This window comes from Camellia sinensis, chromosome 8 (assembly GCF_055761805.1).
Source record: "Camellia sinensis isolate YWXY chromosome 8, ASM5576180v1, whole genome shotgun sequence".
In the NCBI taxonomy this organism is placed as follows: Eukaryota; Viridiplantae; Streptophyta; class Magnoliopsida; order Ericales; family Theaceae; genus Camellia; species Camellia sinensis.
In genome coordinates this window covers 150,631,556-150,647,542 of record NC_138968.1, presented here as the reverse complement: position 1 = coordinate 150,647,542, position 15,987 = coordinate 150,631,556, and the positions used below count along the sequence as shown (strand labels likewise).

The following is a 15,987-nucleotide window of genomic DNA, read 5'->3' as shown; positions in this document are numbered from 1 at the left end:
TATTTATAAGAGTAATACTAAATACACATAATTTTACATTTAAGAGACCCTTTTTAGTTACCTTCAATGAACTATTTGGCATAGTGTATATATATATATATATTCTTACATGTAAACCATACAAATGGAAGTACTTGTTCCCTCAACCATTATTAGATCAACGATGGAAGCTTGCTAAAACATATTAGAAGAGATAAAAGGATTTAGTTTGGGTTGGAACACTTATTATCTAGGGACAATAATACTAAGAATACTAACAAAGATGCCAGTAAATATAACATGTTCGTTCCACTGCTTGTGTGAGGTCCACTTAATAATTTGCCTAATCTGTATGTTTGTTGGTACATTTGTTATTGTACCTAACTCATTATTGTATTTGAAGCACATCAGTTGCCAATTACTATGAATATGCCTCGATAATTGACTGTAAAGTTGGAATTTTGATGATGTTGTAGCGCATGAATCCTCCTTCATATAGTGTCTTTTTCCATTCAAGTTCAGTCCTCTCCTTCCCACCTCCAAAGAACGTGAGCATTACTAGGTCCAGTACCATGCTTGTGTCGTCAAATAGGCCATCGCCACCAGGTTGCAAAATTGTGTCAACTATAACAATTTCCAATTTTTCTTTGGTATTACTTTTCTGCAGTTTCTCAATATCTTGACACAATCCTCATCACTCTAGTTGTGTAGGATTCACTGCATTCAAACAATTTTCTCATGCCAACTCATTTGTCATACATATATAACAATAGTTCGTGAAATAAACCTAATAGTTAAGTTTAGAATTGCAAACAAATCTAGTTAAAGAGGATTATATATAAGCTTGGTTTGTTTATTAATCAAACTCAAATTCAGCTAGAATATACGATCGAACATGCTCAAACTTGACTTTTTAAATGTTTTACTCAAACATAGCTAAAACCTCCAATGAAAATTTAAAAAACAAAATGCATTATTATATACATTATAACCCCTTTTCTGTAGGCTTGAAAGAATGAATGTTAGAGACTTGAAACGATGAATGTTGGAGGCAAATACTTAGAGCGCTAGCTCCATATGTTACTTTTTCCGTTTATGTCTGTTTTGTTGGGGATGAAATGAAGAGTGAAATATATATATTTAACTATTGCAGATTTTCATTAAATGAAAGGCGTAATTACAAATATGGAAAATACTCAACACTTTGCTGGTGCTTCAATTTTTTGCTTTTTGCAGAAAATATTCAAGTGTGTCAAACTCATTGTTAATCGAATGAGCTAAAATTTAAATTCGAATTCATAATTCACGGTAATATATAAAGGTTTTAAAAATTAAAAAAAATTTCCTCAAAAGTATAAAAATTTGTTGTTAAAAACATTTAGGAATCAATTCTTGTCATCGTTAAGGTCGTCATTAAACGGTCATTCTAAACAGTTAAAAAAGAAAAAAAAATTAGCAAAAAAATTTAAAAATGTCGCTGTTAAATACACTTTTACGACAAAACAACTTGGTGCCAAAATAATTTACATTTTGAGATAAGTTTTGATCCCAAAAGGATAGTAATTAATTATTAAATGTCTAATTTTATGGCTAAAAAAACAATAATGTTAATTTAGCAACTATAATATTTCGTCATTAAAAAAGTGCTTTTATTCCTAAATTTTATCTCTACAACCTCAATTTATTATAGTGATTGGGTGAGTAGTGGACTGTATGTTACCTTCAAGAAGATTGCATCCGTAGTCGAAATGTTACTAAACATGTCACCCTCAACGTGGTTAACCCCAGGGCATGGTGGTGCAGTGGCAACAACATGTGGCAAATCAAAGTTGGTTCCTTTGATATACGGGTATGCTTTCACAGTCTCAGCAATGGAAACCCCAGTGCCACCACCAACATCGACTAGAGATCCAATGCAATCAAACCCATGTTTATATTCAGATATCAAAGCCTTGATCGTGATCCTAGCAGTACATTCCATGCCATCATTAAAGACCTTGTTGAGCTCAGGATCAACCAATGCAAAGTCCCACAACTCACGCCCATGGGCCATGTGGAATGCATTACCACCCTCTTGTATAGATCTGGAGAGGAATTTATATGGTGCGATGGTATTGCAATAAGCAAAGAAAAGGGGCTAGGCTTAGTTGTTGTGGGTCGCGTAAAAGCCATTTAGAGCAGTGGTTGAGGCTGTAGAGAGTCTCTGCTTCTGAATCCGAATCTGATTAGGGATTTTTGGTGTCGAAGAGTTTTTTGTGGACTAAGAATCTCATGAGGTGGGAGAGGTAAGCGATGTCTAAGAGATGGTGAGGAGGCAACATCGTTGGCGATTTGGGACAACGTGATGAGGTAGTCGCGTGCTTGGATGATGTTTGCTATACCAAGATCCAAAGCACACTTCAAAGCAATTGAGTCCACAAAATGATATATGCATTGCCAGATTTCTGCTTGGCCTCATAACATGGCTCCTGCTTCATCCGTTATTCTCTCTTCACCTCTGTGTGTGTGTAGAGTTCACTGATATTAGAATTAGAGTTGCAGATATTTAAGGTAACATACTTTCTTTTATTTTAAGGTAATGTGTTTGAGTTGGAGATATTAGACTCAATTTTTAATATGGAAAATTATGTAAATAGTCCTTATATTTTACATGATGTGTCAATTTGGTTCCTGTAGTTTCAATTTGCTCGATTTTATCTCTTAATTTAACGGATTTTGTCATTTTAGTCCAATAAATAACAGTTGTTAAGTTAATTTAACGGAAACTCAAACAATGTGTCAATTTGGTCTCTGTATTTTCCACAATGTGTCAATTTAGTCCCTATCAAAATCGAGAAAGTTGAAACTATAGTATAGCGATCCCGGTTTTACTCCGACCTTTATTGTGTTCCGGACTCAGGTTCCGTGAGTGTATATTGTTGTCTATGTCTTGTTTCCTTTCTTTAATTCTTTGAATTTGAGTTTCGGGACTTGTTAGGCGAGTTTGGAACAGATTGGTTGTTTTTTGGTACAAATGGTTGTTGCCCAGATTTTGGCTTCTTCGCTCGAGCGAGGCTTATAGCGCTCGAGCGTGCGTCTGCGTTGGGTGGCAGACCTGAAGCTTCACATTCTACGTTCTAGCGACGCTTCTTGCGCTCGAACGAGGCGACCTTTTTGTATCTGGTCGCTCGAGCGAGCCTATTCATATCAGATCATGAATAAGGCATTTTAGGTCATTTTTGCAGCACACAATCTCTTCAAAACTCTCAAAAAACGCAAGTGTTCTTACTCTCTCTCTAGAATACACCTTCTCTCTAAGATTCTATCTAGATCCGTTGTGTTCTTGAACCTAGTGTCTTTAAGAATAAGGTAGAGGGCTTCAAGAGCTTCGTTTTGATCCAAGAAATAATTGGTTTCGCCATCTTTGAAGTTCCACCTTGTTGCTTGGGTTTTCTACACTTGAGGTAGGGAATTTCTACACTTTAATATGGTTTTTAGCTTAGTTATTTGCTATTGTGTATAGATGAGGAGATTTGGTTGTGGTTTGGACAAATCTAAGATTTGGGTGTGAAATAAAAAGAAGGGTTTTTGACGAAATTGGCATAAGTGGGTTTGAATACAATGATGTGTTGTGCCAAAATAGTTGATTTTGGTGTTTGGGTTGATAATTTGGAAAGAGGGAGATTTTGTCCTAATTTTGATTAAATTATTATTTTGTATAAATAATTGGAATTAACATTGAAAATGTGAAATTGGAAGGTTGTGGTTATGATTGGTGATATTGGATATGTATTATCTCACCTATGTAAGTTTTTGAATAAAATACTTATTTCGAGATTGAACATCTCTTTAGAAATAATTGTATTGGGCTATCAGTGGAGGATAGTCATGATTGTTGTAGAAATTGCATGAGGATTAGGTGATTTAATACCAGTCCATTTTTGGTGTCATTGAATATGACCATGTTATAAATACATTGTATGTGTATGTTTATTGGAAGGAGAAAGTGGATGTACTCCATATATGATTTTGTTTATGAATACATTGCATATGTATATTTGTTTGGGAGGAGAAAATGGATGGACTCCATTTAAATCAAGTTAGCCAGAGTGTCCTAGGTGAAAAACCCGAAATTTCATATATAAATGGGTGCCGATTCCTTCGGAAAAAATATTCGTAAAATGACAAGTTTGAAGTGTTTATGTGTATTTTGCATAGTTGGAAAACCATTGAGTTGTAGTCTCATTTTGGTTGTTGAAAGATAATGAATTTAACTCATGAATTAAGTAGCTTATATGAACAGGAAATGAATTGAAGGAAAATAGAATGAGGTTAGGTCTTAGTAGCATATGAATATGCAGGCCTTGTGGATGTTTTAGTATCGGTATTGTTTGTGCACGTGGTATTTATATTTTTGCTAAACCTCATATATTGTGTTAGATTATCTCTACTGGGCTGTTGGCTCACCCTATACGGGAATATCATTTTCAGGTGCAGGTGAAATGTTTCCTCCAAGGCAATAGCGTGGATGGACTTTCGGGAAGCAAGAGCTTCTTAATTATGTCTTATATGTGTATGTTTGTTATTTGTAAAGCCAAGGGTTTAAGATGTAATGAGCGAGACTCAATTTGTGTTACCAAGCAATGTCTTGGAAAGATGTAAGCCTACATGGCATTTAACTGGTTGTTAAACAGTGAACTCTGATGTATGAAAATATATTGTTTCTCATATTTATTCCGCATATGAGTTATCTTTATTGTATTATTTTGGGGCGTTATATACAGGGACCAAATTGACATATCATGTAAAGTACAGAGATCAAATTGATACACTATTTGACCTTCTGTTAAATTAATTTAACAACTGTTATTTATTGGACTAAAATGACACAATCCGTTAAATTAAGGGGCAAAATCAAGCAAATTGAAACTACATGGATTATTTGCATAATTTACCCTTTTAAAATTATTGATATGACAATCAATTAAGATATTTAAGGTAACATACTCTCACATATCTTTTTAATCATCAATCAATTATATCAATTACACATTATTAAATTTACAAAATAAATTTGTATATCATTTTCTTTATAAAATTTGTTTGTGTGGGTTTTGGTGAAGGAAAGCAACGTTGGGTGATGGTGCCAAGAAATTTTAAAACCCGTTAATCTATTCACAAATTTGATTCACTTTCAATTTATGAAAATTTCAATCATAAAAGACTTATATCAAGTGGGATTGATAGTCTAATTAGATTTTGTATATTTAAAAAAATTTAAAATTATTTTGCTTATGGCTTCGTTTGAGAAGTTAGTTTGAACTAATTTAATTCACTAAAAAATAAAATAGACTAAAAAGTAGATAAGACAAAATGTCACATCCAAATTATAATCATTTCGCTTTTTTTCTCACAAAATTACAAAAAAAAAAATAAATAAATCAAAAGTTCTTTCCAAACATAACTTTTTGAGTCATGCTAAAATAGTTAAAAAGTCAAAAAATCAAACTAAAAAAATTCTTAATTGTTATTCTTGCTATTGTTGGTGGGTTTGTACAGTGTAGCAATAAAAATCAAAATTTATTATTTTGTGAAACTATGTGCCAAATTTGACACAAAGTTTGGTAATGTTATACTTCCTTGGGGGGGGGGGAGTAGAAAAGAGTAGTAGGAAAAATCAAAGTTTGTTATTTTGCCAAACCGTGTGTTAAATTTGGCACAAAAGTAAGTAATGTTATAATTCGTTGGAAGGTGGTACACAATCGCAAGAAAAATCAAAATTTATTATTTTGCCATATCATATGCCAAATTTAACACAAAGTTTGACAATGCTATAATTTGGCAACTATTTTGGCATGCCATTGGAGCTTTTTGTTAGGTTCAAATTGTTGTAAAATAGCAATAGCAACCATCATAGTAACCCCATCACTGTTGCTCTTAACATGACATGTGAACTTCTATCCTTAAACCATGTGAACTGGTGTTTTCTTCCCATGTTTTGATGAGGCAGAAAAATTCACATTTTATTGGCATGTGAACATTCCCTCGTCTCTTCTCAATCATTCTTGCCACATTGACAGCAAAATTTGGGAACCTACAAGAGCAAAGTTCATGGAAAAAATGTTTAAAAGCATATTTCATCTATAATTTGATTAAGGGCACCGTTTCATTTATTTATTATTATTATTTTTTAAAGATTGACATAAAGCAATCCCTTTTTATATTTTTCTTAAGGGTTTAGACTAAATTCCTAATTTATTATAATAAACCTCATCGTTTTGCATCTTGAATTAAATCTCTAATTTAATGAAATAAGAGGTTGAACCGTATACATTTTGTATTTTTGTTTAGAGATAATAGTTGAAAAGTCCAATCTAAGTAGGGTATACCATTAGGTCCAGTGAATACTTTTTTTGTTTATGAGTGGTCCACTCTTTTCAAAATAGTTTGCTGAGATGTCTTTTTTTCTTTTTTTTTTGGTTTTAAAGTACATTTTATTTCCAATTTTACCCATCAATTTATCTGTTGACTTTTTTTATCGGTTGATTTTCGTTAACTATCTATTCAAATTATTATCCTATCTATTCAAAAATTTTCCTTATCTATTCAATTTTTTCCCTATCTATTCAAAAAAATTTTATCTTATTTGTTTAATTTTTTAATATTTTCAATTCATATTTCCTTTATCTGTTTAAATATTTGTCCAGATAAATACACAAAAATTTCATATCTATTGAAATTCTCATTTTTAATTTGTATGTTCGAATTCTCATTTTTAATTCATCTTTTCAATCTCTTTTTGAACAAATCATATTATCTATTCAATTTTTTCACTTATCTGATCAAATATTTTTATCTATTTAAATTTTTTTATCTATTCAAATCTTGAACATGTTCAAATCCTATTATCTATTTATCTGCAATTTTTGAACAGATCTGTTTATCTAACATTTTTTTTAAAAAAAAATTTGTTGCAATATATTTCATCATCATCATCATCATCATCATCAACAACAACAACAACAACAACAACAACAATAAATAAATAAATCAAAGACAAGAAGAAAAAGAAGAAGAAGAAGAAAAAAAAAAAGAGCTCTCTATTGAAATTTAGTAAATATATTTTCTTTATCTGTTGAATTCTTGTTCAATTCGGGTACTCTGAAAGCACTGTTGAACATGTACTCTGTCTTTAATCCAATGCAACCATCTCTTGAAAGCTTAAATCAAGAACAATCGAACTAGAATGAATGCACAAGCAATCACAGCAACAACAAATACATATGTATATATATATATAAGAATCGAAAACATGACTTTCTTACTAAAATTCAATTTGCTAAAATCATATATATATGATATGATTTTTTTGAGCAAAACTAGAAACATAGATATATAAAACATAGAGAGAGAGAGAGAGAGAGAGAGAGAGAGAGAGACGTCAAATTGGAAATTGAACTTCGCCGGTAGTGCAAAACCCTAACCCTAGAGAGAAAGATAAGGAGTGAGAGAGAGAGAAAGAGAGAGAGAGAGAGAGAGAGTAAGGAGTGTGAAACTTGAACTTGAACATGAACTTCATCGTCATTTTCTCGCCATTGAACAGCTCAATCAGTTGTGGAACAGCGTCGCCCATTCGCCATCTTTGATTGGATGAGAGAGATACTAAGGAGGGAGGAAAGGAGAGAAAGAGAGTAAGAGAGAGAGAGAGAGATCTGAGGAGAGAACAAAACCTCAAATCTCTTCATAGTTGATGGTTGAATAGGTCTGAGATGCCAACGGTTCAACGATAAGGAAGAGAGAAAAGAAAATATATATATATATATATATAGAGAGAGAGAGAGAGAGAGAACACGGGAGGGTTTGATCTCTCCAAATGCTAGTACTTGAGCGACGGAGCTCTTCTATTCGCACCGCTGCAATGGGAATAGTGCGAGATAGAAAATGATGGGAGAGAGAAAGAGTGAGAAGGCGGTGATGTGAGGATAGGGTTTGGTTTGGGTTTGGAAACAATAGATATATATATATATATATATGGGTATTTAGTCATTTCGCACAGCCTTGTCCTTATGGACATGATAAATTAGCGCCAAACCTTTGGGCAAAGAAAATACTAGATTGGATTTTTTGCCCGAGTACCCTTTTGTTTATTATGTAACTTTTTGTACATGTTATGTATTTTTGTGGAAAATATTATATAATTTTTTTGATAGAATTACTAGAATTTATGGTTCAAAAGTAAAGTTACACATTTTGTGATAATGTTACATATTTTATGATTAAAAAATGTTTGAACAAAAAAAAGTATGTAACTTTAACTTTTTAAATCGTAAATTGTTCTAACTAATTCAAAAATTGTGTGTGTTTGGTAACGTTTACCTTTTTAGTTTATATTTTAAAAAATTTTATAAACTGGTTTTTGTTTATTTTTTGTTTAGTTTTAGAAAAACATAAACTACAAACGTGTTTCGTAATTGACAAAATGTTTAAAACATTTTTAAAATATAAAAAAGAGTGAGAAATGGCAAGTGGTGGCAAGTGGTGGCTGAAGACGGTAGTGGAAAGTGGTGGCGAGTGGTGGGTGGTGGTGGCAGGTGGGTGGCGGATGGTAAGTGGTGACGGGTGGTGGTGGTGGTGGTGGGTGAGTGGGTGACGGTGGTGGGTGGTGGTGACAGGTGGGTTGCGGATGGCGAGTGGTGGCGGGTGGTGGTAGGTGACGGTGGCAGGTGGTGGGTGGTGGTGGCAGGTGGTGTTGGGTGGTGGCGGGTGGGTGGTGGGTGGTGATGGTAGGTGGGTAGGTGACGGTGGCGGATGGTGGGTGGTAGCGAGTGGGTGGTAGTGGTGGTGGTTGTGGTGGTAGCGGGTGGCGGGTAGTGGTGGTAGGTGGTGGGTGGTGGTGGGTGGTGGCGGGTAGGTGAAGATGGTGGTGGTGTTGGTGGTGGGTGGTGGGAGGGTGGGTGACGGTGGCGGGTGGTAGGTGGTAGCGAGTGGGTGGTGGTGGTGGTAGTGGGTGGGTGGGTGACGGTGGCGGGTGGTAGATGGTAGTGAGTGGGTGGTGGGTGGTGGTAGCAGGTGATGGTGGTGGTGGTGGTGGGTAGGTGGCAGGTGGCGGTGGTGGCGGGTGGGTGGGTGACGGTGGCGGGTGGTAGGTAGTAGTGAGTGGGTGTTGGGTGGTGGTGGCAGGTGGCAAGTGGGTGATGGTGATGGTGATGGTGGTGGTGGAGGTGGTGGTGGGTGGTGGTGGCGGGTGGGTAACAGGTGGCTGGTGGTGGTGGTGGGTGGCTGGTGGCGGCAGGTGGCTGGTGAGTGGTGGTGGCAAGTAGGTGGCGGGTGGTGGTAGCTGGCGGTGGCTAGTAGTGGCGGTGGCGGGTGGATGACAGGTAGGTGGTGGGTGGTGGCGGTGGTAGTGGTGGTAGTGGTGGTGGTGGTGGTGGCGAGGAGTGGGGGGTGGTGACGAGTGGGTGGCGAGTGGGTGGTGGGTGGTGGTGGCAGGTGGGTAGTGAGTGGTGGTGGCAGGTGGTGGTGGGGGGTAGGTAGTGGGTGGTAGTGGCGGAAGACGGTGGTGGAAAATGGTGGCGGGTGGTGGCTAGTGTTGGGTGGTAAAAAAAAAAACTGAAAACTCAAAATGAAAACACATTTTTTGTGTTTTTATTTTTTGGCTAAATTTATAAACTGAGACCATTGATTTATAAATAAAAAATTTTACCAAACAAGTTTTTATTTGAGTTTTTTAAATTTTTGTAAATATAAACAGAAAACTGAAAACGTAAGTGTTACCAAACGGCACCATAACATTTTTGACAAAAAAATCCAATAGATATTTAAAATAATAATAATAATAATAATAATAATAATAATAATAATAATAAAAAAATGGGTCAAAACGACGTAGTTTCTAAGTTCTATTCATAAAAAATAGTAAAAATTACATAACATTTTTGAATTGTCTGCATAAAAAATAGTCAAAACAACGTAATTTAATTATTCATTCTTTTTCTAACAAGAACCTATAGTTAAAAGTAAAAGACACTCGGTCTAAAAGGCTAAATTTTAATTTTGTTTGCCCAAAGGTCCAAGCTTTAAAACACTTTGTCCAAAAGGATAAGCTCAAGCAAAATGACCAAAATGCCCTTTATATATATATAGTCCTTCCTTAGCATCACTTGCCGTCTCCCCCCTCATCCCTCTATTGATCTCCTTATCGCCGATCTACCTCTTCCGCCGATCACCTCACTTCCACCGCCACAACCACCACCGGCGGCGACAATCGAACAGCTTATCTTCCCAATTGAGGGCAGCAACGGCGCACCAGTAGAGTCCTTAAATCTGGTTCATCAACGGTTGGTGGGGATGGAGGTGGATAGTCGAGATTCTGATCAGGATAGATAGTGGTGAGGTTTGAAATCCATAGGAGATTACAGATCAATCAAGAGTAGAAATAGAGAGCTTCGATAGGGACGAAATGGCCTCCTCCCCTCTCTCTCTCTCTCTCTCTCTCTCTCTCTCTCACAGATCTAGGATTATAGAGCTCTAGTAAGCCCTCTTCCTCTATCATAAATATATATATCTATAGATTTTCATATATATATATATATATATGTGTGTGTGTGTGTGTGTGTGTATGCCATTGATTTCGTTTCCATCTTTATCTGATTCAACAATTGATTATACTAAAGGAAAATCCGAGTACATAGGAGTTGTTATAGAATGATCTGTTCTCTTTCTCTTTCTTTCTGTATGTGTATATATATATATATATCATCATATATGAGGTTTTTGTTGTTGTTGTTTAGGGTTTAGTTGTTGTTGTTGATGACGACGACGATAAATCTGTGGTGTGATGATGATAAATCTTGCTTCTTGTTGTTGTTCAGATCTAATAAAAAACGGTTTAGATCTGTTAATGGCTCAAATCTGTTCAAAACATGGTTCAAATCTGTTTAAATTTGTTCAAAATTGCTCGTATTTGAATTTTAAACAGATGGCTTTTCACATAGATTGATTTTGAACATATATAATCAAAATTTCAATAGATAAAATTTTGACAAATAGAATTCAGGAAAAAAAAAATGAACAGATAATAAAATTGGGATAGATAGATTAAATAGACAAATGAAACAATGGAACATATAATAAAATTTAGACAGATATTTGAACAGATAAGGGAAAAAATTGAATAGATAGTCAAAAAAATTTGAATAGATAAATATAAAATTTGAACAGATAGATATAAATTTGAACAGATAGTCAACAAAAGTTAACAGATTAAAGAAGTCAGCAGATAAATTAAGGTGTAAAATTAGAAACAAAATGTCTTCCAAAACTAGCAAAAAAATTTATCACCAAACTATTTCACAAATTATGGACTTTTCACTAACAAAAAATATATATATTAGATCTAATACCTTATGTCCTTTTTACTTTAAATTTTTCAACAATTAACTCAAAATAAAATGGGTTACAGTCTCTACATGACCACAGTTGGTCTCTACGTGACCACACTTCGTCCTTAGCATACCGCCCAACTCAAGGGGTACAGCCCCAGCAATGACTGGAAGTTATTGGTTTGCCCAGATAGCTTTACGGCTGTTTGGGAAATTATTATTTTAATAGGTTATTTTAATTTTTGTCTATTTTAATAAGTTAGAATTTTTATATTGGGAAAAATAGATAGATTTTTTTATTTTTTTATTTTTTTGTAGTTAGATGTGATATTTGTGAGAGAAAAATGAAATGATTATAAATTTGATGTAATATTTTTTCTTATTAACTATTTTAACCTATTTTATATTCTTGTAAATTTTAATTAAAAAAAAGACTAAAATTCAACTTGCCAATGATGAAATTTATAATTATGTGTTAAATGATTTAAGGAACATAAAAAAATATAAAAAATTATAATTAATTTGAGACGTGACCACGTAATGTCCAACATCAACTAATAATTTTTCGCTGTATCACCACAAATCCCCATTAGTTACTGGGTAACAAAGAGACAAACACTGTAACATAGGTACCAAAAGATAGTTACAAAAAAAAAAAACGAAAAAAAAAAAACCAAAAACTGAATAAAACAAATTAAAAAAAAAATGACGTTACAAATAAAATAATGCAATCCGCATGTGATGCGAAGATAGTTCCAAAAACAAATACCAAAACTGAATAAAACAAATTAAAAAGGACATTACAAATAAAATAATGCAATCCATATGGATTCAATTCAACTAAAACAATTGACGTGACTATTACAAATTCAATAATATTATAATTTTATCGTTATAAATTTAAAATTATTTAAATTTTTTATTTTATGATTCAAATTTATTCTATATATGAATTTGACACCATATAAATTTAATCAAAACCACACAATCATTTTTCGGAATAAATTTTAACAAATTAAAAAGTGAGTATCTCATATTATTCTTATAAATTAGAATCAATAACCCTACAAATTTAAAAACAAATTATTAAAATTTGAATTGAGTCAATCACATTTATGAATGATATGACTCATAATACATGAAATTTGTGTTTGGTTGAAAATTTGATAAGAAATTTAAAAAATAAATAAATTAAAATAATAGAAATGCGAATAAATATGTTTCACTTAATTTCATAGAGCTTCTTTTATTTTATTTTATTTTATTTTTCATTTTCAAATTCTCCTCTCAATTTATCAACCAAATACAGTCTAAATAGGCCCACATGCATCCATGGTACAAATGGCCGAGCATGTGATGAACGACAGGCCTGATTGCCTCAATTTTATTTCCAAAGCATTGTTAATTCTGCCTTTATTAAAGGTAATTATTGGGTGCCTCAAAAAAAAAAATAAATAAAAAGAAAAAAGAAGAAGATAATTATTGGGATAATAATGAATAATGCAGAGGATGAGTTTAATTAGATGCTCAATAGATTGCATCATTAAATTTGTGAGTAATGAAGTGAACTTTTCTGAGTCACTTCAGTAAGTTTTTTTTTTGTTTTGTTTTGTTTTGTTTTTTTTTTTTAACGAAGAAAAATTATGAGTCATACCTTCTGCAGGTCCTAATTCCAGGATAATCGGTTGACATCCAAATTTAATTCAACTCAAAGAAAAAGATCCCCTGCCGGGATAATAATGGGTTCCAAACTCACTTCACAACAAGGGTCATAGAACTTTATGACAAGAGTACAGTACGACATTATCTATAAACTTATACACCTCCAAGTGACAAACCCAAACAACTTGCATGCAAAAAGTCCCAAAAATCACTGGATTACCACCCTCGGTGATGAGTCACTTTTCAGTAGTTACTGACTACACTTTACCTAAGTAAAATATTAGTATAAAATTTCAATTATATTACAAATTCAAAAAAATTATTTAGAAATTATCTAAAGATATCAATATGTCATTCAGATTCAATCTATATATGAATTTTACAATACATACTTTTAATTTCCACCACACATTATCATTCTTGACACAAATCTGGGACTCTTTGGGCCCGTAGATTTTCTGATAAAATTTGACAAAAACCCTCCTATGAGAGTTTCAAACCTTGGCTTCTTTAGTTCTTGTAAGTTGTTTGCAACATCGGTACCTTAGTTCCATTTAGCAACAAAACATGCATTACATACAACAATAGATGGAACAATACTGCTTATCATGCTAACTTTTAAGCATGTGAACAAGAAGACCTATGGGCAATATTTTGAGGTAAATTGTAGGAGTTTCAAATTGTTCTTCTCTTATTTCTTCGTTATGTAATATTCTCTATCGTTATGTAATATTCTCTATGATACGGTTCGTTATCAATTCCCACAGCTACCCTATCTTTCAACTGATCTTAGAAATTTTCATATGAAGAACAAACTGAAAAACTAAAGCAGCAAAAACAAAGATAATTATTTACTCAAGTATAAATCTCCAAATGGTAAGGCATCACTGACTTTGTTAACAACAACAACAACAACAACAACAACAACAACCACAACAACAAAAAAGAAGGAAAAAACAGTATTACAAAAGCTTTAGAACATGCTCAAACAGTGGACAGGCTTTCATAGAATTCATAAACAGACCTAAAAGCATATGCACAAGAAACATGTTTGTAACTAGGACATTCATAAAAGCCAGTTCGGTAATTACAAAACACCTTCACTGTCTTGCACTTCAGATTATAGGAAATTTTTTTGCCAGGAATAGATAACACCAACGTAAAATCTTTTTCATTTGCTCCCTTCGCACCATATAGCATAGCAATTTTCCTAATGACGGGCGGTTCACACATATGTCTGCTTCTCTCTATCTCAGGAAAAAGAGATATTATGGGTCTAAGATTGACCTGGTACTTCTCAATCCAATAACAGTAGTCCCTCTCCATCTCAATAATTATATGAATCCCATATCACAGTAATGACAAGTCTGAACAAGAAGTAAACGGCCACAGCATTCTCAAAAATACCAAATGCTCTCCTCAGAGAGAATTTTAGGGTTTGAAGGCATTGAAGTTCCTATTAGCTTCTCAGCATCAACATTGAATTGAATGTAAAAATATTAACATAAAAAGGCATGACTAGCCATTCATAATGCTTTCTTTATTGATAATCTTTTAGGACAACTTAACCAAGAAATAGGAATACCCTCTTCCCATAATGGTTTCTTTATGATGACAGAAGAACACAATCCAACTAATGAATGTCACCATAGCTTTATGAGTGGACTAGAATTTAATACCACCCGATGCAATTATTGTAATTGATTTCCAGCTAAAAATAAGATAACTCAATGTATATTATGTAGTGTAACTTATTGTACAATTTGTTTAGAAAAATTGAAAATGACACATAAAGTAACACTAGAAAATAAAGTAGAGATGCGAGAAGATCATAGTCTAGAAAATAGAGAATTACGACTACGAATTAAAGAATTAGAGATACAAGTCAAAGAACTTAAACTACAAATACATGAGATCGAAAAATAGAACTAACCTTGACATGGAAATTTTAACATTAGAAAATAAACAGCTTAAACAACAGTTAAAACAATTTCAAAAATAAATACCCCTTAAAAGATAACTTGTTGAGGAACATATGCACTCTTTAAAATTAGTTAACTTAGTTGATTCTCAACCCTTTAGTCAATATTCACAAGCATAGTCTGACAAAACATATTTACCATTTAATTACCCTGTCATACCCAAACTAAATTTAGTTGAGATATCTTGTGTAATCAAATTCGCAGAAACAACTCTTAGTGTAAATGTCATGATAGATACAGGAGCTAGTAAATTATATATCGAACAACATATAATTCCACCCAGATGGAGTTCACCTTTAGTTACCCTAGCTTTTGTCAGCATAGCTGATGGTACTACACAAACATATACACATTGCATTAATTGAGAACAAATTCGTTTTCATTATATAGGATCTCAAATTCAACATATCAAATGGTTCCCTTTACCCCAGGTTTGGATTGGAAATGCTGAACAAAATCATCCTTTCATCTTAGGACTTAATTTTATACTCAGTCTACAAGGTGGCATGCTCATCAGCGATAATAGCGTTAGTTTCTTCAAACGAACTATGCATACACCCACAACTTATACCCTTTGCACAATCACCCATTCATCAAAGCTACATGCAAATCGTGGTGGTACAATAGTAGATTTAGTTCCCGCTTGTCTTTTATTTCCTAGTAGAAATATTTTTCCTGAGTGTCACAAGCCAAACCCGTTCCTATAGGTTTAGCGTCGTAGCTAGCCAGTAATTCTGGGATTACGAAAGGCTTCTGAAGAGATTAAACAAAATACAAGGGCTAGCGGAAGCAAATACAAACATATAATATCCATAGAGTTGTGTAGACATACATGGGACTGAAAATTTAAAAACTTATATACATATAAGTGACGTCTTCACGTCACCCGTACAGATCCAGTCAAAAAGGACTTATACATTTATACTCAACGACACCACCACCGTCAGAGGTTTAGTGGCTACCATGAGCTCGGTGGAAGAGCCATGAAGGAAAAGGAAAAAAGT

The 15,987-nt window shown here is 33.7% G+C and overlaps 1 pseudogene; it reads right to left on the bottom strand.

The window, feature by feature from the left end:
* Window positions 1-400: 400 nt before the first annotated feature.
* On the bottom strand, window positions 401-14,327 carry LOC114263740 (xanthohumol 4-O-methyltransferase pseudogene; annotated as a pseudogene).
* Window positions 14,328-15,987: the final 1,660 nt, after the last annotated feature.